The sequence below is a fragment of the Schistocerca serialis genome, chromosome 10 (assembly GCF_023864345.2).
Source record: "Schistocerca serialis cubense isolate TAMUIC-IGC-003099 chromosome 10, iqSchSeri2.2, whole genome shotgun sequence".
Lineage (NCBI taxonomy): Eukaryota > Metazoa > Arthropoda > Insecta > Orthoptera > Acrididae > Schistocerca > Schistocerca serialis.
Window position 1 is genome coordinate 233,743,140 of NC_064647.1, and position 25,719 is coordinate 233,768,858.

At 39.2% G+C, this 25,719-nt stretch overlaps 1 non-coding gene across 1 annotated transcript; it reads right to left on the bottom strand.

Moving 5' to 3' along the window:
• Positions 1-17,387: 17,387 nt before the first annotated feature.
• Positions 17,388-17,469, bottom strand: Trnas-cga (transfer RNA serine (anticodon CGA)). Its single transcript has one exon. It is a non-coding gene; the product is annotated as a tRNA-Ser (tRNA).
• Between the last annotated feature and the right edge of the window lie 8,250 nt (positions 17,470-25,719).

The window sequence follows — 25,719 nt, forward strand, 5'->3', positions numbered from 1 at the left end:
TGATATTCATTGGATTGTTGCCTGTAAACATATGCTACGTCAGTGCTCTCGGAAGAGAACTGTGGCGGTGACGTGGTTCTGTCGGTGTTCCCGCGTATTGATTTGCGAAGATGGAAAAATCAAGATTCACGCAGTGATTAAGTACTTCATAAAGAAAGGTATGAAAGCAAAGGACTTTCGTGCCGATTTCCAGAATACACTGGGGGACTCTGCTCCTCCATATTCAACTGTTGCCAAGTAGACAAATGAATTTCAATTTGGTCAGTATAGCTTAGATGATGATCCACACAGTGGTTGGCCAAGATGTGTCACTACTCCAGAAATCATTGCACAAGTGCACAAAATGGTCACGGAGGATCGCCGATGTCATCTGAAAGGGTATATCACATTTTAACTGAATAATTAGATATGAAAAAATTATCTGCGAGATGGGTGCCACGACTCTTGATGCTGGATAAGAAACGCATGCCGTCGCCGTGACAAAGTTACACGAGCTGCGGTATGAATTGTTGCCACACCAGCCTTATTCACCTGATATTGTTCCATCAGGCTTCCATCTCTTCCAAAAACTGAAAATTTTTCTTGGTGGGCAAAGATTGACTTCAAACGAAGAATTGATAACCGGTGTTGACAACTATTTTGCAGGCCTCATTTTCGAGATGGGATCAAGGCACCGCAACATCGCTGGACCAAGTGCATTAATCTACAAGGAGACTACATTGAAAAATTAAAAAAAAGTTTCTGTGATGTAAGTGCTTTTTTTTCTATTCCATTCCAAGAACTTTTCAAACCACCCTTGTAGTAAGTAGAAATGTTTATTTTACATGCAGCAATCTTCAGGAGGAAGAGATTAGTATTTAATGTCTCATCATCATTAGAGACAGCATGAGCTCAGATTAGGGAAGGATGGGAATGCAATTGGCTGCGCCCTTTCAAAGGAACCATCCGGGCAATTGCCTGAACCATTTAGGGAAATCGTGGAAAATCTAAATCAGGATGGCCGGATGCGGGTTAGAATTGTTGTCCTCCCAAATACGAGTTCAGTGTACTAACTACTCATTTGATCAGTCTTCAGAATTGGCATCTAAGATGAGGTCAGCTGCCCAAGGAGTATGTACAAGTCAGGATGGATTAAGGGGGATAAGTGGGCATCCAGGACTGATCCTGTTCACTCTAGCATATGTAACGAAAAAGAGAGTTGCCTAAAAATGGAGATTTATTCACCTCCACCTGTTCTATGGGCTACATCTACATCTTCAAGGATACTCTGGAAATCACATTTAAGTTTCTGGCAGAGGGTTCATCGAGCCACCTTCACAACAACACTCTATTATTCCAATCCCGTACAGCGCGCGGAAAAAATGAACATCTGTACCTTTCTGTGTGAGCTCTTCTTTCCCTTACTTTATTATGATGATCATTTCTCTCTAAGTAGGTTGGCATCAACAAAATATTTTCACATTTGGAGGAGAAAGTTGGTGATTGAAATTTTGTGAGAATATTCTGCCACAATTCAAAACACCTTTATTTTAATGATGTCCATCCCAAATCCTGTATCATTTCAGTGAGACTCTCTCCCCTATTTCACAATAATACAAAACATGCTGCTTTTCCTTGAACTTTCTCTATGTACTCCGTCAGTCCTATCTGGTAAGAACCCTACACCATGCAGCAGTACTATAAAAGAGGACAGACAAGTGTAGTGTAGGCAGTCTCTTTGGTTGATCTGTTACATTTTATAAGTGTCCTGCCAGTAAAATGCAGTCTTTGGTTAGCCTTCCCCACAAAATTCCTTTTAGCACTCATGTGGATGACTTCACACTTTTCATTATTTCGTGTCAATTGCCAATTTTTTCACCATACAGATATCTGTTCTGAATCATTCTGTTATTTGTTTTGATCCTCTGACGACTTTATTAGTCGATAAATGACAGCATCATCTGCAAACAACCTAAGATGGCTGCTCAGATTGTCTCCTAAATCATTTATAGAGATAAGGAACAGCAAAGGGCCTATAACACTACCTTGGGGAATGTCAGAAATCACTTCTATTTTACTCAATAACTTTCTGTCAGTTACTATGAACTGTGACCTCTCTGACAAGAAATCACGAATCCAGTCACATAACTGAGACGATATCGTCTGCTACGACCGCAGAGGAACCGCACATAGTGGAGGAGAGCATTTCGCCCTCAACGGGAGGAGCAGGCGGACATGTCCGTAGGGTAAGAGGACTGGAAAACAAGAGAGTGATCCACTGCTGCAGCCAATGTCTCTCCGGCCAACCCACACACCCCACATGACCGATCTCTGCTCTCCCACCAATTGACTTTGAACCTTCCGAAAGCAGTACTCGCTCCGCAGCCCCACAGATAGCGTCCCTAGCTCAGCAGAACTGAGTCTGGGATCCATCCCCAGTGCTGTGGAGCTGCTTACGTAACCTGCATCACGCCACTGGGGCACAGTGGTAGTTGCAAAAAAAATATTGCCAAATTTGAACAACAAAGTAATGCTCTTTTTTTTACCCTTAACACCACTTTGAGCTGCACAAGCATACTTTTTTTACTTGCTGCAATTGTCACACTTTCAATCAGTGCCGTAAAATGGGCTAACTTGAAATGGTGAGGTTCCTTGAAACACCTTGTGTCAGGCCTTGCTTCAACACGGTTGGAAATGCTGATTTGCAATGTATTTCATTTGTTGTGCATTCAGACAGCTGAAGAAAGTTTTGTACGTGATTTCTGAAATAATTTTGTTATAATCTACTGCAGTACATAATTTTTAAGCAATTTTGATCGTAGAGACATTTCTTAACTTGAAAAAATATACCTCTGTAAACTTCTGCTGTAGACAACATGCAGAAGAATAAAATTAATGAAACTGTGTGTAGGTGTCCAACCTCACTTATTGTCAAAATGCCTATAGCAACAAAACTTTCATTAGCTCTCCATCTTTCTGATCTATTTTTTATTTTAATTTTAATGACAGATATGAGACAACTTAAAATAGTTGTTTCAAGTATACCTATGCATTTCAAGTTACCCCAGGATGAAATGTAAACACCATTTTACACTGTAATAACATAGGTAGGTAGATGGAATATCGTTTTTTATTTGGCTTACCAATAGTATTGACACCTGAGGATGAAAAATGTCTTGCAGCGGGAGTTATGCTGGCAACTGAATAGGAGTTTCTGTTGACCCAGTTAGATTTTCGTATCATTATGAAAGAGTTTTTAGATCAAAGATGCATTGTAGAGAACCGTTTTGCAAGAAATGTGTGGTATTGAGTGGGTCAGAGGATTCCTTCATAGATATTGATCAGTTCTGTCAGATTGTCGTGCCAGAATAGAACTCAAGCAAGAACAGTTCTCCCTGCAGTTGTGATTGTAGAAAATTTTGAGAAATTCAGAAAATCACTGGATGGCGTTACTCGAGGCGCAATTGTAAATGATTATGAAACTAGCACGACTGATGACTCACACAGGAAAAAAAAGTTATTACTCACAGGGGATGTAAGCATCCACACCAAATAACTGTTCACTCAAAGTCTAGTGTGTCCTTAATATTTATTGGTTCAGCTTCTGGATTTCTTCTGCCAGTCTATGTTTGTTACAAATCTGAACACCTGTATGACTCAATGGACTGAAGGGGGCCCTACTGGCTGTTGATACAACAAATCTAAGAATGAGTGGTTCAATGTGTTTGTTTTTGAGGACTGGTTTTGCAGTGTTGCCTTGCCATGCTTCAAGAAGGTTGATAATAGTGTCTCTTACAGTGCTAATTGGTAATTATCTCAGCAGCCACATTTCTTTGACAGTTGTCAATGAGTGCAAAGAGAATAACATTTGTTTTATTCTACTTCCTCCAAACAACACGTCAGCCTCTCGATGCAGTGTATTTTAGGCCTCTGAAGAGGTCTTGATAAACAGAAGACCCATTCCAAAACATTGTTTCCCTCATCTGCTGAAGAAGTGTTTGATTGAATTAGAAAAAGATGGTTCCTCTAAGCAAAACCTGACTGCAGGGTTTGAGGCCACTGAGATCAAGCCTTTGAATAAAGATAAGGCTCTGAAAAACATGCCAAAAGTAATGAAGAGACTGCACATGAGGAATCTTGGTCTGGCAGCTTAAAAGAATTTCTGGAGGAGTTTAAGAGATCTGAGGCCTCACAGCCCAGTGCTAAACATTCAGTCTGCCAATGTTCAAAACCACAGCCCAGGAATAAGAAGTGCCTTGCTATAACACCAGGTTTCAGTGGAGGATGTTCAGGAACTGCAGCACATTGACACAAAAAAATTGTGGCCTTCTAGTTCCACTACTGGTAAATATAAGAGACTGAAAAACCCACCTGGGGAGCAACAAATGCAATCTGTACATCATGTCATGAGCACTAATAAAATGAGGGTACAGAATAAACCAGAGGTGATTTGTACTGGAAGTGACAACAGCAGTGATACTGATGATTATTTTGTACATAACTCTAGCAGTGACCTTACCGACAGTTCTCTTGAAAGTGAAAATGAAGAATACTATTACCAGGACAAGAACAAAGAAAAAAGGACAACTAAAACTAGCAGAAAGACGTATTATGTTCAGTAAATTAGATAAAAAATCAGTAGTGTCATATCTCAATGAGGAATTTGAAACTTTCAGCACATGACATACAGGAACTCTGGCTCAAGTTTAAAAGAATATATGTAAATTGAAGGGGATGACTGCTATCAGCTGCAGCGGGACAGTAAGTGGAATCAAAAACAGAGATTACTGCATAATATGTGTAAAACAAGGCATAGGGCTGTAGATAAAGAGATGCTGAAGGAAACACGTTTGGCTGTCAAGAGAGCTATGCATGATGCCTTCAATGACTACTGTAGCAAAATACTGTCAAGAGATCTTTCACAAAAACCAAAGAAATTCTGGTTGTATGTAAAGCTGTTAGTGGCACAAAAGTTAATGTCCAGTTCCTTGTGAATGACACAGGAACTGAAATTGAAAGTAACAATGCAAAAGCTGAAATGCTAAACTCTGTTTTCAAATGTTCCTTTACAAAGGAAAACCCAAAAGAATTGCTCCAATTTAATCCTCATACCACTGAAAAGATGAATGAAATAAGTATTAGTATCAATGGTGTTGAGAAACAGCTGAAATCGTTAAAACTGAACAAAGCTCAGGGCCCCAATGGAATCCTTGTCAGATTCTATACTGGATTTGTGGCTAAGTTAGTCTCTCTTCTAACTATTATCTATCGTTGATCCCTCAAACTAAAAACAGCGCTCAGTTCTTCGAAAAAGGCACAGGTCACACCCTCCTGCAAGAAGAGTAGTAGAAGTGATCCACAAAACTACTATCCAATATCCTTGACACCGATTTGTTGTAGAGTCTTAGAACATATTCTGAGCTCAAACATAATGAGATATCTGGAATAGAATGACCTCGTCAATGCCAATCAGCGTGGATTTGAAAAATATTGATCATGAGAAACCCAAGTCACACTTTTCTCTCGTGACAAACTACAAGCTATGGATTAAGGCAATCAGGTAAATGCTGTATTTCTTGACTTCTGAAAAGCATTTGACCCAGTACCACACCTTCACTTACTGTCAAAATATTATCATATGAGGTATCAAGTGAAATTTGTGACTGGATTGAGGACTTTTTGGTAGAGAGGATGCAGCATGTTATCTTGGACGGAGAGTCATTGTCAGATGTAGAAGTAACTTTGGGTGTGCCACAGGGAAGTGTGTTAGGACCCTTGCTGTTCATGTTGTATATTAATAACCTTGCAGAGAATATTAATAGTAAAATCAGGCATTTTGCAGGTGATAGAGTTACTTATAATGAAGTACTATCTGAGAGAAGCTGCATAAATAAGACTTTTATCCATTGTGGATGTGGAACACTGCGACTGTGGTGTGAAAAGGTTTTCAGAAATTACTGCAACCAGTCGCCTTATATGTAGATGTATTTTATTTAACCATGACCGGTTTCGAGCTGCCTAGCAACTCATCATCAGATGGTATATACATTTAGTGTACAAAAAAGCACTAAATGTATATACCATCTGATGATGAGTTGCTAGGCAGCTCGAAACCGGTCATGGTTAAATAAAATACATCTACATATAAGGCGACTGGTTGCAGTAATTTCTGAAAACCTTTAAGCTGCATAAATATTCAGTCTGATCTCGATAAAATTTCAGCACGGTGCAGAGATTGGCAACTTGCTCTAAATGTTCAGAAATGTACAATTTTGCACTTCACAAAACGTAAAAGCAAATTATCCTATGACCGTAATATGAATGAGTCGCTATTGGAATCGACCAACTCATATAAGTACCACGGTGTAATACTTTATAGGAATATGAAATGGAATGATGACGTAGGTTCAATCATGTGTAAAGCCGATTAGACTCCGGTTTAATGGTCGCAGTACGTGGGAGTTCCATACCCTCGAACGTCGACATCGTCACTTCGCTGCGAAGTTCTGATGCCGTCCCAGGCACCAATATTCATTTAGATGATTCTTTAGTCCCCAGTAAGATGGCGGCTAGTGTAAAAATTCGTTGTGCGTGTCCGAGAAAAAGTGTGAATTTTGCCGTGAAAAAGAAAAATTGTGACAGTTGTAAGGATGAAATTACAAAGCTCAGCGAACGGGTGTCTAGTTTACAATTTATTATCAGTTCCTTGAAGATGGATATCAAGAAACTTAAAGAAGAAAAAAGTGAACGGAACATGAAAAACTCGCGCCGTGAAAGTACGAATATGTCGGAGAATTGGACGGAAGTGAAGTACAAAAGACGCAAACAGATAATACAAGATACAGAAAACGGCGAAAGAAACATAAATATAGTGAACGAAAATTACTTTCAAGCTCTTTCGACTACAGATTGTGAAAGTGAAGTTAACAGTGCGAGTGTACCATGTGGAAAATCAAACGACTTTGTGAATAAGGTAAAACATGGAATATTTCAGCAGCAGTTAAGTAAAAGATCATATGCGAAAGTGCTCACGAAAAATCTTCCACCGCTAAGCTGCTCTACTGAGACAATATCGACATGTGTTAGCAAAAAAGACACAATAAATAGTGCCACTGCCAAACAAGACTTCGCTTACTGCAAAGATAGACAGAAAACAGGCAATCTCGGAACAGCAAGTACCGGTAAAATTGAACTGTATGCCGACAGCCAAGGACGAAATACAGCCGCTGAATTTCGGCGTACAAGTAGTCAGAATTTTAGTTTTAACTGTACAATAAAACCAGGAGCAAAATTCAGTGCTGCTACGTCAATGAGTCAAGAAAAAATTTCCTCATTGAGCAAAAAGGACTTTTCCATCTTCCTGGCGGGATCAAATGATATTGCTAGGAACGAAAAAAACGATCTCTTAATCTCGCTAAAAAGAAAACTGTATGAGCTGAGAGGAACAAATGTTATTGTTTTTTCAGTGCCACACCGTTACGACTTGATAGAATGGTCCTGTGTAAATAAAGAAATTGAAACTGCAAATAAAGAGATGCAAAATATTTGCAAGCGGTTTGAAAATGTAACATTTGTGAACATCAGCAATTTAGGGAAAAGATTTCACACAACACATGGTTCCCATCTAAATGTACTGGGAAAAAACGTAATAGTAACCAAAATTTTAGAACTTGTAAATAAAATCTCAAATGTGCAGTGTGATGATAGAAAAGTCATACCTCTCATGGACAGGAAGTGTGTGTATCCTGTAGAATCCAATGTGAAATCTGCTATCAGTGAAGCTACACCTCTCCAAGACAAATGTGAAATTTTATTAATGCAAGTGAACACTCCAAATGTTAATAATTCACAGAAAGGCACAGCAGTTATGGAACAACAAACACCAGAAATAAGTGAAACAGCAGCAGCACCATCATTATCAGCAGAAGCAGCAGCAGTAACAGAACCAACAACGACTGGAGCAGCAACACAGCAATGCTTAAGGAGGAGCCAAAGGAAAAATACATCTGTGTCATTCAGTGATAATTTTTTATGGTTTCAAGCCAAGAAGAAAATAAAAATGTGAAAAACCAGCCTGCTAACTCACAGATAAGTCACAACAACATCCTATTTTTAAACATTCAGGGTCTTGAAAATAAAGTTGAAATTCTGGATGAGTCATTGCCACAGACTAAGTATTCTTTCTTATGTATATCAGAACATTGGCTTAAACCAGAACAAATACAATACTATGTACCAGAAGGTTATAAATATGGAAACAGTTTTTGCAGATCTCAGTACCGTAATGGTGGTACTGTTATCAATGTTTCAAATGAAATAGAGTGTAGAGAACTAGATCTTAGTTGGGCATGTGTAGAGAAACACTTTGAAATTACAGGGATCATATGTGATATAATGAAACTTATCATAGTATATATCTACCATTCCCCTGACTCAGATGATAATTTAGACAGTGTACTCTGCTACATAACGAAATGGAAACAGTCTGTAACTGTAATTGGGGGAGACTTTAATTCAAGCTTTGATGTAACATGTAACAAACCCAGTGTAAATAAGTTAATGAATATGCTGAGGCAGCACAACTTCCATCATGTAAATTCAGAACCAACAAGACTACAAGCGTGCTTGGATAATGCTTTTGTCAACTGTGCTCGTGATATGTACTCCACCAAGGTAAAGGAGTTTGTTTTCTCAGACCACTCCATGTTAACAGTAAAGTTAAGACATTTTATAAAAGGAGATGAGAGCAAGGCTGGACAAAAGTTAACAAAATCTAATACCTTAATATTAACAAAACACAATCTCATAAAACTAACACACCAGTTGAGCATAACAAACTGGGACAAATTATTTCAAAACTGTGATTCCAGTGCCCAAACAGTTTATGAAACATTCCACAATTACTTAACAGGTATTTTAAAAGCCCATCTTGTTCAAAAGAAATACCATAAAACAAGAAAAGGTAAATTTTGGTACACCAAAGAACTGGAGAATCTAAAAAGTAAGCTACTGCTGTTGAAGCGCCTTGCCAGAGTAAACAATTCTAATGAAATTAAGGATCCCGAAAAAATCACTAAGAAACTGTATAAGAAAGAGTTGCAATTAGCGAAACTAAGATACAACACAAATTTCATAAAAAATAGTAAAAACCAATGCAAAACAGCCTGGTCAGTAATTAAATTAGCGAAACTAAGATACAACACAAATTTCATAAAAAATAGTAAAAACCAATGCAAAACAGCCTGGTCAGTAATTAATACTGTTAAAGGTGAAGTCAGAAACTTCGACAAGACAGTCCCAATACCAGCAGATACATTCAATAAATATTTTGTAAGCTGTGCTGATGATATCAAAAAGCTGATCAGTAAACCCAATGTAACATGTATAGATTATCTGAAGAGAGCAAACCTAAATCATAATAGGGCCAGATCATCATTGAAACACTTCAGAGAGGTATGCCAACATGAAGTTCTTAAAATAGTCAAAGAAATGAAAAATTCATACAGTACAGATATTTTTAATATGTCAAACAATCTATTGAAAGAAATCATACATTACATTGCAGCACCATTAACATATTCTATAAACCTGTGTCTCATAGAAGGGTTTTTTCCTGATCCTCTCAAACTATCCAAGGTAACTCCAGTCTTTAAGAAAGGTGTCAAATCAGATCCTGCAAACTACAGACCAATTTCACTAATTCCAGTACTAGGAAAAGTCTTTGAAGGCATAATATATAAGCAGATGTATGAGTACCTAGAACTAAATGGTATGTTAAGTGCATCATGGTTTGGTTACAGAAAAGGAAGGTCAGCTATACATGCCATAGAGCTCTTAGTCAGAGACATTCTAGCAGCATTTGAGGACCATGCACACGCAGGGGTAACCTTATGTGATCTGAGCAAAGCTTTTGACTGTGTTGACCACTCACTTCTGCTCTCTAAACTTGAGTACTATGGAATATGTGATAAAAGTTTAAAACTCATCAAATCATACCTCAATAAAAGGAACCAGGTGGTGAGTTCAGGAAGTCATCTGTCAAACATAATCGAGGTTCAACATGGAGTGCCACAGGGATCTAAATTGGGACCACTTCTTTTCCTTGTACACATAAATGACTTACCAGGAAATATAGATGTAAAGACATATATGTATGCAGATGACACAACTTTTCTATCTGTAAACCATGTACTTGATAACCTTGTAAGTGATATGAAATTGGCAAAAGAAAATGCAACATCATGGTTTAATGCCAATGGTCTGCTATTAAATGAGGAAAAGACCCAGAATATGTGGTTCAGTCTATCAAAGACTACAAAAATAGAAAAACAAAAGGCAAAGTTTTTAGGTATTGTACTTGACAACAGTCTAACATGGAACTCTCATGTTGATCACATAGTGGTTAGGTTGTCAGGAGTTATATATTTGTTGAAGAGACTGATGTGTTGTGTGACATTTGAGTACGTAAGGACAGAGTACTTTGCCTTTTTTCAATCTGTTTTAAGGTATGGGTTAATACTCTGGGGAAACAGCAGAAAAATAAATGAAATTATGGTGATCCAGACGAAAGCAATCAGAGTAATGGCTAAGGTAGATAATAGAACACATTGTAAACCATTGTTCACTAAATATAGAATTTTAACAGTAATTAATTTATATATTCTTGACAGTGTTAACTACATACTTGCTGAACTACCTAATTTAAGTGTAACAAATGAAAGACATGGCTACTATACAAGAACGTGTACTTCTCTGCTGTTGCCACAAAATAGATTAGCTAAAACTAACAATAGTCATAAGTATATGGCAATTAAAATATATAACAAATTGTCTAAAAATGGGTCAATCAAGCCTGACAAATTATTTAAAGACAATGTTCATAACTTCTTGTTAACCAATCCATTCTATTCATTAGAAGAATTTTTAAAAATGCCTAATATCAACTTAAATGTGTAAAAATTATTATTTTTTTTTTTTTTTTTGTAAAATTAATAGGTTAAGTGAACTGACGAAGTCTATTGCATGTAACAATGCTGAATGACTAATAAAGAATCTGAATCTGTATGTCCGAAAGTCAGAACACTGCACAATAATATTGTGGAGTGTTCTGCAAGAACTTTATGTATTTATTATCTGCTCGTAACACGTAATTTTACATGCATGTCCTTATTAGAATTGTGCTTTTTTTCTAAACTACGAGTGGTTTATCTTAGCCTTCTCTTGTCCCTATATGCGACTCAAGTTACGTTGAGCAAGACGCGACAGTTGGCTGCGACTGCGACGCTGCCCCCTCCTCTCCTCTTTTCACACCCTGGCAGACTGCGACACGGCCGCAACACGACTGCAGTCGTCGCTGTTTCCCAAGCTCCGGCCGGCGGCGGCGGATTCAAATACATAAGAAAAATAAGAATTCCGATTTTCTTGCTGTAAAAAATACTGTATGTTAATGCAACAAAGTTACATCGGCTCCCAGAGTTAGTTTTTCGATACAGATTCTCCTTTTACTTTAAAAAATTGAAAAGTATCTCTTCCGGTTTTGCGTGTTTTTTTCGCTGTATATTACTTATCTATCAATTGTGAGGAAATTAAAAGGCACAAAAAATTGATGTTTGCGTATCTTACAGTTTCACATCACAGCTTGATAATGAGGTGTCTATTTTTCCGATATTCGTCACAGTTATTCCGATACTTAATTTACAAGTAACCTACTGCATAAAATTTGAATTGTGTACAGTGAAAAATGTGGTCGCTGGCTACTTTGCATATGATTCACGTTAGGTCATACATCGTTGCCGATGAAAAGAAGCTAACATATCGAAATTATTTTTAAAGTTGAGATCAGAATGACATCGATCTACGTTTCCGAAATTTGGGCTCATATATCTCCGGGAGCGTCGCGACTAGCCACCAGTTCCGTCGACGCGCAACGTGAATCATGTGGTCATCACACGATAGAGAACGCATTTGTTTTGTTTCGCTGACAGAAAAAAAAATGGTTCAAATGGCTCTGAGCACTATGGGACTTAACATCTTAGGTCATCAGTCCCCTAGAACTTAGAACTACTTAAACCTAACTAACCTAAGGACATCACACACATCCACGCCCGAGGCAGGATTCGAACCTGCAACCGTAGCAGTCCCGCGGCTCCCGGACTGAAGCGCCTAGAACCGCACGGCCACCCTGGCCGGCTCGCTGGCACATTTGGACCTAATGAAACCATTTTACGTCATATATTTCTCCGGTATGAGTTACTAATATTTCTCCATATGCTCTCGGCAATTTCATTTAAAATGCCACGAAATTTGGGTTTCTTAAAAGTAAAGACATGCTGCCTTCAATATATTTTCTTCTCCTTCTTGGGAAGAGGATAAATTACTCACCTCTAGTATTTTCTTCTGAACCTGGACGAGGATACCCAAGTAGAAGTAGACATCCCAACAAAACCAACAAACGTCAAAAATTTACGGTTTTCAACAGAGCGAAAAAAACGTTCAAATTAGTTTAATATAGCCTTGCCATCAATTATATTTTTTATATGATGTGGTAGGTAAATCATAGCGACACTGGGTTCGAGTATTACTTCCCATCAGTATCGCATTGTCGCTTCACAGTACATCATGCGATAAGTACGGATAGGAATGTCATCTGTCGCTCAGCTGTATTTGACCTTCACTTATCAGTAGCGGCTCGTGTTTCTCAATTTTCATTCTGAACGTCTACAGTATACAGTGGCAGAAATGTGGAAGGAATAATGTCCGTGCTTGTTCACAAAATTTCCCCAAATTATACTTGTCAGTTTCTCCCATGCAGAAACTTTTGGAACAAGCTAAGGCAACTTTCATAGCCGACTGACTCTTTATTCCCATCCAAATGACTTTCCATATTCTTATATTCTGACAGCATACATCGTCATGGATGACATGAACATTTAATCTTGGCAAACTGCACTCAAAAGATACCTCCAGGATTTACAAAAGACGAATTTCAATTGTGAACTGTGTCAGTTGTGCACTTTTGGCACAAGTTTTTTGAACACCATCTTCTACCAATGAATTGAAGTGAATGTGACAAATTACTTATTGCAGCATATTGTTTGCGCAATCTGTTGAGAAACGCCTTCCTCAAAAACGAACACCTATTGATTACGGAAAGCTGTACAACAATCTGGTGGTGGTTTTTCACAACTGGAAGGTATCATCAAGACACCAATCTACCGTTTACTTTCAAAGTGAAGGTATTGTAAAATGTAACTTTCTCGTTGTACTTCAGATTGTTGATTTTTAATGTACTTGCCGTTTTCAATTTTTATCGTCACAAAAAAGAGTAATGCGAAAATTGACCTTCAAGTTCATTTTCATCTGTCTAATTCTACATCTGCATAGATTATACTGATTTTCATAACAGGCCTGAAAAATTTGCATTAATGGGAAAATATTATATATTTCACTCACCTGCCAGTTTCAACTGTGCACCAATTTCTTCCCAAATTCTGTCTCTGAACATAGTGTCTCTATATTTAGGGTTCTTCAAATAGTAAAGGCAAGGATGTTGCGCGACCAGCTCACAGAGCATCACATCCAGTGAGTGGCTCATTTCAGTTTTCCTTGACTGGCTCGACATCTTTCTGGCAGCCGTACGCCTTTGTGTCGTCCGACTTCCGTCGCAACACTGCTCACTGGTGCAGTGCTGCGGCAGCTGCCGCAACAGTCGCGCGTCGCATCCCAAACTCGAACTGCGCATGCGCCAGCAGGCAACTTCTGACGTCACGTAGCGACCTGTCGTAGTCGCTAGTGTGCGTCGCGTCTTGGACAACGTACCTTCAACAAATCAATCAAATGATACGTTTTTTCTTTGTGGCACACAGATATCCAACGATACCGGTACATCCGTGAAAAGTTCGTGGAGCGCGACTCTTATTTGTGCTGATCGATGAATCACTGTGGGACTGCTCTCGTTAGGATAGTAGGTCTGTATAGACGGCTAATGGTTGTCTGTACAACCGATACGAGCTTTATATCATAAATATTACTGTTGGCAGTATTCAAAAGACACAGTAGTAGAATTTTACCCTTAACTCACGACGTGACTTTTTTGTAACGTATTCTATGAGGTGGTGTTTGTGGGACTCCTGTGTTTAACCCGAGAATTGCGGCACAAATCATTTGAGACTTTTAAGTTACATAACAATTATTTTTACAATTATTAAAGTGACATTTAAATAGTCCTTGTTTATTTTACAGCACTAAATAATGCATGCAATAATTTACTTTTTATCACACAATAAATATTACTTTGTGCGATTTTTAAAGTAATACACATAAACGAACTGTTACAGAACTAAATTTGACATTCTGAACACTGTAGATCTCTACGGCAAGTAAATATTCAAGTATAACTAAATTCCATTGTTTAAACTTGCACATACAAATTGTACTCTATAAGTACAAAAAGAAAGTCTGCAAAATTGAAATTCGGTGTTCGGATATTCATTTTTCTTCAACACCGCGCAGATAACATTTGATTTTAACTAACACTTGAAGTACCTCTTTGGAGAAACAGTTACGTCCCCACCACAACCATAGAGTAAATATTTCTGGAGTGAGCATTCACATGTGCAGAACAGATTTTGTGTTGTCAACATACATTGCCGGCCTGGTCACGTGATGTCGGGACGTCGTGTGTTTGTCCGTATAGCGCCCTGTATATTTGGAATGTCAGTACATCCCTAGTACAGACGGATTCTTTTCGTACGTGTCATGGATTATTTATATATGTTGCGCAGACATTTTAACAGTATACATTTGATACCGGGAATAAACCAGCTACGTAACTTTTAAAGGCAAGCGATATTACATTCTGCTTCTTTGCAATAGGTGTCATAGTTCGATTTTTGGTAGTTTTCGGTATGATACGGCTCTTTATACTATTACAGAGCCTGAAATACATTTTTGCAGTGATAGTCCTGCAAAACGACGCTAGTGTTTTTGCAAGTGTCCGAAAAACACCGAATTTGCCACACATTAACGATTATACCCCTGCTAATTCGTCCTTTTTTCTTGTATTTCTGCGTATTTATTTTCTCATTTTTGCGACCTAAAGCACAATTTTTCTTACTGGTGGCACTTTGAAGTATTTATTTAACGCATTTTAAGTACTTGCTCCCAGTTTATTAAATAAATAGTAGACTGAGTAATCTCTACACATAATCGACAAGTCACTGATAAATGCATGGAGGATAGTATTTACTGAAACAACTAACCATTCCCTTTCCTTTTCACTAACAAATTTACGAGAGGAAGCGACTGTTTGTAAGCTTTTGTACGAGCCGTAATATCTGTTATATAGTCATAAAATTGTAGAAAAATAGGTCTACAGAATCAAGCCCTAATTATAAGGCGTCTCGAAATTTTTAAACATATACAGTGTCTCTTACTAATATGATAACTATAATTAGAGCTACATGGTATGTACCCATGAAGTTACTATCCCTCCTTTCACATATTTTTCTATGCGTCCGTAGCAACAACAGTAATTCACCCTCGCTATTACACTATCAACAAACGGTGAAACACAACAAAAACTCTTTATATTATAAACTTCAAACGCTGCAGAAAGCGCACAGCGAAGTCCCGAAAACACGTGACAATTCTGGTTTAATGTTGACAACATGCGCAGAACGCAGTGCTCACTCCAGAGATATTTACTCTATGACCACAACTGAAGTTCTTTCTCTGAATCGCCGTCCTGTTCGCTAGCAAAAGTTCGATCACTGGCTATTGTAAAATCGTCGTTTTCGTGCATCTCTTCATCTACATCACTGACATCTTCATCCATCCACCGACAAACAATTTCGTCAAGCATAGGATCGTTACAACTGACATGTTCCTGCGAATATATTTTGAACTCTACTTAAGAAAACAAGTACGCCATTTACGAGTCGCGGTCTAAGAGATCACTACACATCTCAATAATGTGTGTCGACAACAAAACATTATAGGGTTGGCTGCATAAGGAAGGTAGGGGGAGCAGGGAAGCATTCTGCCAGAACTGTTGTTGGAGAGTGAGTCAAAAAATTTTCGCGCGACCCGAGAGACGACTACCCCACGTGAATTAAGGGTTAACAACGCTGCAGCAGCTCAAAGGCCGAAGGTTTGTTAAAAAGATGGGTTTGACTACTTTTGCTGTAGACTGTAAATGTGCACTTGTGCAGGTTTCTGGGCAGGCGGCAAGGGAGCAACGTGCGAACGAAATGGGCTCGAATTCACCAGCGGTGGTCTGGTAACATTTATTATTTTCGTGTTCCATAGATCCTTGATGCGAGTGTATCGCTAGGATGTAGAACGTGTCAGATTATTACAGTAACAACCATCTCTAAATGGTCATGAGGCTTACCAACTAAATCATGTATAAACAGACACATGAGGTTCAAGTGTTTAAACAACATAGATTATAGAAGTAATAATTATTACACAAATTATAAGTCTTATGTTCGAATACATGTGAAAAGCATTATCAATTAAGATGCCAGCGCTACATTGCCAGTTCTTAACAGGAACGCTTAAAATTAAATACAGTCTACGAATTGTTATACAGTGTCAAAAAATTCCCGTAAGCAATTGAAAGAACTATTCAAAAGATATAACCGTACTGTACTTTCGCTGAAGTAGCCTGCTGTATATTCTGTACGTATATTTCCAAAGAAATATGTTTATGTAATATTAAGAAGTTTCTTTTATCGAGAAATATGAAAGACCATAGAGTTCTGGGGTCGTTTTCAGTATTATAACTACCCTCTAAACGCTTAGAGATGGAAATAAATAAATTGAGCAAATAACCAGTTTGAATATTTGCATTTATTACAATAGCTGGTCATCTGCATCAGGCAGTTATTTTAATGCATGCCAGAATTGAGCGGCATCAGTTTATTGAAGTGTGTAGTTTGCGCTTTCGGCTTATGTTGGGTTAACTTCTTTTTACATGGAAGTAACACCTGTCGTATGGTTCATGCATAATACTGGTCCACATAGAGTTAATAACCAATTCCACGGAGACAAAAAGCAGTTGCTGTTAGTATTCTGTCGCCCAAATGCTTACAGGTGAAATAAGGAAAGTAAGAGCCTTTCATGTTTTGACTATTTAGTCTATACACTAAAGGCATTCGCTTACGGTAATGTTGCCTGTACTGGAAAATACGTTATTTAATTGCCGCGGATTTGAAAGTATTGTGTTATATCTACTTGCAATTTATAATCATGTTAAAAGACAGCGTCCCATTCAGAGTTTTTGTGATTACTCATGATTCTTTTGTGTTGCAGTTTCTGATGTTGTATTTCTTGAATTGATATTGTTGTGAAGCGCACGTGAAGACTTTTCTGCCGAGCAACATATGGAGAAAATAAAAATTTTACGCTGCGGACAGGATTCGAACCTGTGCGGGCAAAGCCCATTGGATTTCGAGTCCAACTCCTTAACCACTCGGACACCGCAGCGGATGGGAGCAGTTGCCATTGTCAAGTGTATTAAATGTTGTAGACAATTGATTTCTTGTAAGAAGGAAAATGTTATCATTATTTTGCCTAAAATAATATGCTTAGTAATTTCATCGAACGCTTTGGTAAAAGACTGTACAAAATTACTACAACGGCTGTATTGATGAACAGGCGCCCTAGTTATGTAATGGATGGAAAACCCTCAACTCAGATGTCGCGATAAAATTTTCCAGCGAGTTATTATCACCATTCAGAAACATTTTTGGCAGACAGCTGTTGTACTATACTGTAAGTGTCCATCCCGAGAAAGAAGCTACGGGAAGTCAAGTATTGCTGTCGTACCGAATCAGTGCCGTATAAGCATTCACAGCAGAGCTGTGCAGCTAAACTGAATTTTCTACATAGACCTACTTGATGCTTACCCCTTTCCGAAAATAATATTCACACCGTATTCATCATGAGAAAACTGTAAATACTATTTTCAGTTTATCCAATTTCGATACTTGAGTACACATCGGTAATACTTAGTGATATAAGTCTGGATTCGAAATTAACCTGAAGTGTATAGGCCTACCGGTACCTTAGGCCTAAGGGCCTATGTGTAAACATGTCACGCGTTATTTATCTTGTGAGTGAACACAACATGCTTGTGCTAGTAAAATACTGTTGCTTAGTTCCTACAACGCATTATTCTGTTGCCATCAAAATGGCGTTCTTTTAGTGGATAATTCATCTGGGTTTAGAAATTATTTCCCAGAAAAAGTGTATCAAGTGCCTGTCTAGAATTCCAAAAATCCAAATAACTTTTACCGGTAGCCCTTGCTTTAAACAATATACTTAGAGACCTTTTTTTTATATATACCTGAATAAAGTGATGTATTGATTTATTAATAATTATATAATATTTATTAATAATCAATCAATCAATTTGTATGTAATATATTAAAATACGTAACCATGTATTACTTGCCCATCATCAAAGCTGTTTTAAATTCCTCATTTGGCATCAGTTACATGCAAATGCTTAAAGATGGATGAGTAAATGATAATGTGGCCACACTTTGACATTCCAAATAGATCATTAAGGGAACAGAGTGATGCAGTGTCTTGATCAATAGTTAATGAAGAAGTGTAGTAAATATTTAAGAGGTCATATTTTGTACGAAGTAATATGCGACAGTTTATGAATCGGTTGTCAGATACAAAAAAAAAAAAAAAAAAAAAAAAAAAAAAAAAAAAAAAAAAAAAAAAAAAAAAAAAGGAGCATCCATGACAGGAGAAGAAAACTGAAATTATGTGATGTTATTTCACTGATTACTAATTCAAGCCAAGTTTAAAAAGAACTTTGCAGTATGAGCCCCGTTACGACGATGTCACCCTCTACAGCCTGAACATATGCACTGGTTCAGTTTGGAAGGGTGTCATAAAGCTATTATGTCCTCTCTTGAGGCAAGCTGGTCCACAAGTACTGTAACTGGCCCTTCATATCCTGGATACTGGCACTGCGATGGAATTGACATCTTAGGTGGTCTTACACATGTTATATCAGGGGATCTTGCTGGCAACGGGAGTATATCAGCATCACGTGCCACGTGGGGACGACCATTGTCCCGTTGAAAAGTGGCACCACTACACGGTCGCACGAAGGGTAACATGTGATGATGATAGAGGATGTCTGTGATGTAGAATTGTGCTGTCACATTTCCCTCAATCACTACTAGCCGTGATATGAAGTTACACTTGATGGCTCCCCACACTTTGACTCCACTGTGCCTCCACAAGACACTGGGAGAATGGGACATCTCCCCAAGTCTCTACCCTACTCACCGATGACTCGTCGGAGGTAGTGCAAAACTGCACTTTGTCGTGAACTTGATGATTGTCATTTGTTGGCAGTCTGTATTTTCCAGTCACAGCTCCACTCCAAACACAGGTATCAGTGCTGTGGTGTTAACAGCAGCCTACGCTTGGGTCGGTAACTTCCTTGTCCAGGAGCTGCTCGTCTCCAATCAGTGGTGTGGAATGACACAGAATATTGCACAGAGTTCATTACTTGTTCTCAGATGGGAGATGCAGATGTGAAGGGGTTACAATGGGCTCGGTGCACACTACAGTGATTCCCCTCTGTGGGGGTCAGATGTGGTCGACAGCAACCTCGACGACGAGTACACGTACCCACACGTTCCTGTGCAGTCTGACAACTGGCCACTGTCGCATTGGAAGGCTCCACAAATCATTACGGCTTGATCAGCTGGCTAAATGGAGATCCACAATGAGGCTTGTTCCAAACTCTTTTTGGGTCCTGATAACATTATTTCACTTGAACAGATGGCAACTCCGTGTCTTCCCCAGTGATCACTCAACATCAGATTGTTCGTGCCCGTTATATACCCCACCAGGGCGAGTGACAGTACTAAACACAAACAACACTAATTCATCTCTAATCATTTATATACCCTTCAATGGTGTGTCCACAATTATGATTTTTATTCATATTAAACTTGGCAGAAATTTAACTTGCTCCTAAACGTTGTTGTTGTTGTTGTTGTGGTCTTCAGTCCAGAGACTGGTTTGATGCAGCTCTCCATGCTACTCTATCCTGTGCAAGCTTCTTCATCTCCCAGTACCTACTGCAACCTACATCCTTCTGAATCTGCTTAGTGTATTCATCTCTTGGTCTCCCTCTACGATTTTTATCCTCCACGCTGCCTTCCAGTACTAAATTGGTGATCCCTTGATGCCTCAGCTCATGTCCTACCAACCGACCCCTTCTTCTAGTCAAGTTGTGCCACAAACTGCTCTTCTCCCCAATTCTGTTCAATACCTCCTCATTAGTTATGTGATCTATCCATCTAATCTGCAGCATTCTTTTGTAGCACCACATTTCGAAAGCTTCTATTCTTCTTGTCCAAACTATTTATCGTCCATGTTTCCCTTCCATACATGGTTACACTCCATACAAATACTTTCAGAAATGACTTCCTGACACTTAAATCTATACTCGATGTTAACAAATTTCTCTTCTTCAGAAACGCTTTCCTTGCCATTGCCAGTCTACATTTTATATCCTCTCTACTTTGACTATCATCAGTTATTTTGCTTCCCAAATAGCAAAACTCCTTTACTACCTTAAGTGTCCCATTTCCTAATCTAATTCCCTCAGCATCACCCGACTTAATTCAACTACATTCCATTATCCTCGTTTTGCTTTTGTTGATGTTCATCTTATATCCTCCTTTCAAGACGCTATCCATTCCATTCAACTGCTCTTCCAAGTCCTTTGCTGTCTCTGACAGAATTACAATGTCATAGGCAAACCTCAAAGTTTTTATTTCTTCTCCATGGATTTTAATACCTACTCCGAATTTTTCTTTTGTTTCCTTTACTGCTTGCTCAATATACAAATTGAATAACATTGGGGAGAGGCTACAATCCTGTCTTACTCCCTTCCCAACGACTGCTTCCCTTTCATGTCCCTCGCCTCTTATAACTGCCATCTGGTTTCTGTACAAATTGTAAATAGCCCTTCGCTCCCTGTATTTTACCCCTGCCACCTTTAGAATTTGGAAGAGAGTATTCCAGTCAACATTGTCAAAAGCTTTCTCTAAGTCTACAAATGCTAGAAACGTAGGTTTGCCTTTCCTTAATCTTTCTTCTAAGATAAGTCGTAGGGTCAGTATTGCCTCATGTGTTCCAGTATTTCTACGGAATCCAAACTGATCTTCCTCGAGGTCAGCTTCTACTAGTTTTTACATTTGTCTGTAAAGAATTCGTGTTAGTATTTTGCAGCTGTGACTTATTAAACTGATTGTTCGGTAATTTTCACATCTGTCAACACCTGCTTTCTTTGGGATTGGAATTATTATATTCTTCTTGAAGTCTGAGGGTATTTCGCCTGTTTCATACATCTTGCTCACCAGATGGTAGAGTTTTGTCAGGGCTGGCTCTCCCAAGGCCGTCAGTAGTTCCAATGGAATGTTGTCTACTCCGGGGGCCTTGTTTCGACTGAGGTCTTTCAGTGTTCTGTCAAACTCTTCACGCAGTATCGTATATCCCATTTCATCTTCATCTACATCCTCTTCCATTTCCATAATATTGTCCTCAAGTACAGCACCCTTGTATAGACCCTCTATATACTCCTTCCACCTTTCTGCTTTCCCTTCTTTGCTTAGAACTGGGTTTCCATCTGAGCTCTTGATGTTCATACAAGTGGTTCTCTTATCTCCAAAGTTCTCTTTAATTTTCCTGTAGGCAGTATCTATCTTACCCCTAGTGAGATAAGCCTCTACATCCTTACATTTGTCCTCTAGCTATCCCTGCTTAGCCATTTTGCACTTCTTGTCAATCTCATTTTTGAGACGTTTGTATTCCCTTTTGCCTGCTTCATTTACTGCGTTTTTATATTTTCTCCTTTCATCAATTAAATTCAATATTTCTTCTGTTACCCAAGGATTTCTACTAGCCCTTGTCTGTTTACCTACTTGATCCTCTGCTGCCTTCACTACTTCATCCCTCAGAGCTACCCATTCTTCTTCTACTGTATTTCTTTCCCCCATTCCTGTCAATTGTTCCCTTATGCTCTCCCTGAAACTCTGTACAACCTCTGGTTTAGTCAGTTTATCCAGGTCCCATCTCCTTAAATTCCCACCTTTTTGCAGTTTCTTCAGTTTTAATCTACAGTTCATAACCAATAGATTGTGGTCAGAGTCCACATCTGCCCCTGGAAATGTCTTACAATTTAAAACTTGGTTCCTAAATCTCTGTCTTACCATTATATAATCTATCTGATACCTTTTAGTATCTCCAGGGTTCCTCCATGTATACACCCTTCTTTCATGATTCTTAAACCAAGTGTTAGCTATGATTAAGTTGTGCTCTGTGCAAAATTCTACCAGGCGACTTCCTCTTTCATTTCTTAGCCCCAAACCATATTCACCTACTATGTTTCCTTCTCTCCCTTTGCCTACTACCGAATTCCAGTCACCCATGACTATTAAATTTTCGTCACCCTTCACCATCTGAATAATTTCTTTTATTTCATCATACATTTCTTCAATTTCTTTGTCATCTGCAGAGCTAGTTGGCATATAAACTTGTACCACTGTAGTAGGTGTGGGCTTCGTATCTATCTTGGCCACAATAATGCGTTCACTATGCTGTTTGTAGTAGCTTACCCACATTCCTATTTTCCTATTCATTATTAAACCTACTCCTGCATTACCCCTATTTGATTTTGTGTTTATAACCCTGTATTCACCTGACCAGAAGTCTTGTTCCTCCTGCCACCGAACTTCACTAATTCCCACTATATCTAACTTTAACCTAGCCATTTCCCTTTTTAAATTTTCTAACCTACCTGTCCGATTAAGTGATCTGACATTCCACGCTCCGATTCGTAGAACGCCAGTTTTCTTTCTCCTGATAACGACATCCTCTTGAGTAGTCCCCGCCCGGAGATCCGAATGGGGGACTACTTTACCTCCGGAATATTTTACTCACGAGGATGCCATCATCATTTAACCATACAGTAAAGCTGCATGCCCCCGGGAAAATTTACGGCTGTAGTTTCCCCTTGCTTTCAGCCGTTCACAGTACCAGCACAGCAAGGCCGTTTTGGTTATTGTTACAAGGCCAGATCAGTCAATCATCCAGATTGTTGCCCTTGCAACTACAGAAAAGGCTGCTGCCCCTCTTCAGGAACCACACGTTAGTCTGGCCTCTCAACAGATACCCCTCCGTTGTGCTTACACCTACGGTACGGCCATCTGTATCGCTGAGGCACGCAAGCCTCCCCACCAATGGCAAGGTCCATGGTTCCTAAGCATGATAAATACAAATTCATGCAACAGAGGAGCAGATCATAGTGGAGCTGTTATATTACCATATGCCTTCTTTCTCAAAATGCATACTGACATTAACTACATTTAAAGTAAAGTTGAAACAAGTTAACCAGTGCTTCTATTCTGTCTCTGGATTTCTGGAGCATCATAATAAGTAAATCTTATTTACCAAATATTTTTAATTATATCATTATGTATTATGTCACTTTATTGTATTATTTACTTGGATTGTGTTGAACATCTAGTCTGCTTTATAAACTACTATAACTATATATTGTGATATATACAAAAATGTATTGAAATGATTTACTGAACCAAATAAATAAATAAAACATTGGTTATGACACTGTAATGCTGAAGACCCTGAAACAGGGCTCTGATTGCTGGCAGCCAAGATGGGGCAAGCCGAGTTCATCCTCTCTATTCACGTTATTAGGGTGTTTAAGTATTTCAGTGGCCTCTCTGATTTTGTGTTTCATCATAACTAGCTGCTTGGCCAACAGACAGGCTGTGCTGAATTTTATTTCTTTTCCGCAGTCTTGCTGATGTTCTGCCACTGCAGATTTGTTTGTTGCCCTAGATGAATATAGCGCTCGTGTTCCCGAATGCGCGTTGGTATTGGCCTGGCAGTGTCGCCGACGTATGCCTCTCCACATTCGCATTCCACCTTGTACACGCCTGCAGTGTGTAATGCATCCACCTTGCCCTTAGTGGAGCCTAGCATGTCCTGGATCCTGCAACCATTATAGAAGACAGGCTGCACCCCAATCTGGCAAAGATGTCTGCCTATTCCGTCAGTAATATTTTCCATGTAAGGCAAGTGCACTATTGGCTGCAGTTTGTCTATTTCTTGCTTACTTGTGTTCATCGACAAGGCTGTGCGGATCGCCTTATGGCTGTAGCCATTGGCTAGAAACATTGTGCGTAGCCTTTTTAGCTCAGGTGTTATGTTTTGAGCATCACTTAGGCGCTGCGCACAGATTGCCAAAGAACAGATGACCAAGTTCTTCTGCTCTGGGTGGTGGTAGGATTGGGCATGCAGATACTTGGCTCTATGTGTCGGCGTGCTATATACTCTGTGCCCCAGTGTGCCCTCCATTGTCCTGTATACTTTGACATCTAGAAATGGAATTGCACCATTCCTGCGTACTTCAAGTGTGAACTGTATCTTCTAGTGTATGTTGTTCAAATATTCGTGAAACTTGTGTAGCTCCATTTCACCATGAGGCCGTATAGCGAATGTGTTGTCCACGTATCTGAACCAGCAACGTGGGCATAAAGAAGTTGAACCAAGGGCTGTTGCTTCAAAGGCTTCCATGAATAGGTTGGCTGACAGCGGAGATAGGGGACACCCCATTGCTATGTCGTCTGTCTGCTCATAGTAGTTTCCTTGCCATTTGAAGTACGTTAAACTCAGGCACAACTCAACCAGCTCACATATGTCTGGCGGGACATGCACCTGAAGGATGCCAGACTATATTGCAAGCCTACACATGCAGACAGGAATCTGTACGCCCAATCCCACCACCACCCAGCACAGAACAACTCGGTCATCCGTACTTTGGCAATATGTGCACAGCACCTAAGTGATGCTCAAAACATAACAACTGAGCTTAAAAGGCTACACACAATGTTTCTAGCCAATGGCTACAGCCATAAGTCGATCCACACAGCCTTGTCGATGAACACAAGTAAGCAAGAAATAGACAAAGTGCAGCCAACAGTGCGCTTACCTTATGTGAAAAATGTTACTGACCAAACAGGTAAACACCTTCGCCAGGTTGGGGTGCAGCCTGTCTTCTATAGTGGTCACAGGATCCAGGACGTGCTACACTCCAATAACGACAAGATGGATGCATTACACGCTGCAGGCGTGTACAAGGTGGAATGCGATTGTGGAGAGGTATACCCTGGGTGTTAAAATTGCGAACAACTTCAGTTGGAAAGACCACATAGATAATATTGTAGGGAAGGCGAGCCAAAGGTTGCGTTTCATTGACAGGACACTTAGACGATACAACAAGTACACTAAAGAGACAGCTTACACTAAACTCGTTCGCCCTCTGTTAGAATATTGCTGCGCGGTGTGGGATCCTTACCAGGTGGGATTGACGGAGGACATCGAAAGGGTACAAAAAAAGGCAGCTCGTTTTGTATTATCGCGTAATAGGGGAGAGAGTGTGGCAGATATGATACGCGAGTTGGGATGGAAGTCATTAAAGCAAAGACGTTTATCGTCGCGGCAAGATCTATTTACGAAATTTCAGTCACCAACTTTCCCTTCCGAATGCGAAAATATTTTGTTGAGCCCGACCTACATAGGTAGGAATGATCATCAAAATAAAATAAGAGAAATCAAGAGCTCGAACAGAAAGGTTTAGGTGTTCGTTTTTCCCGCGCGCTGTTCGGG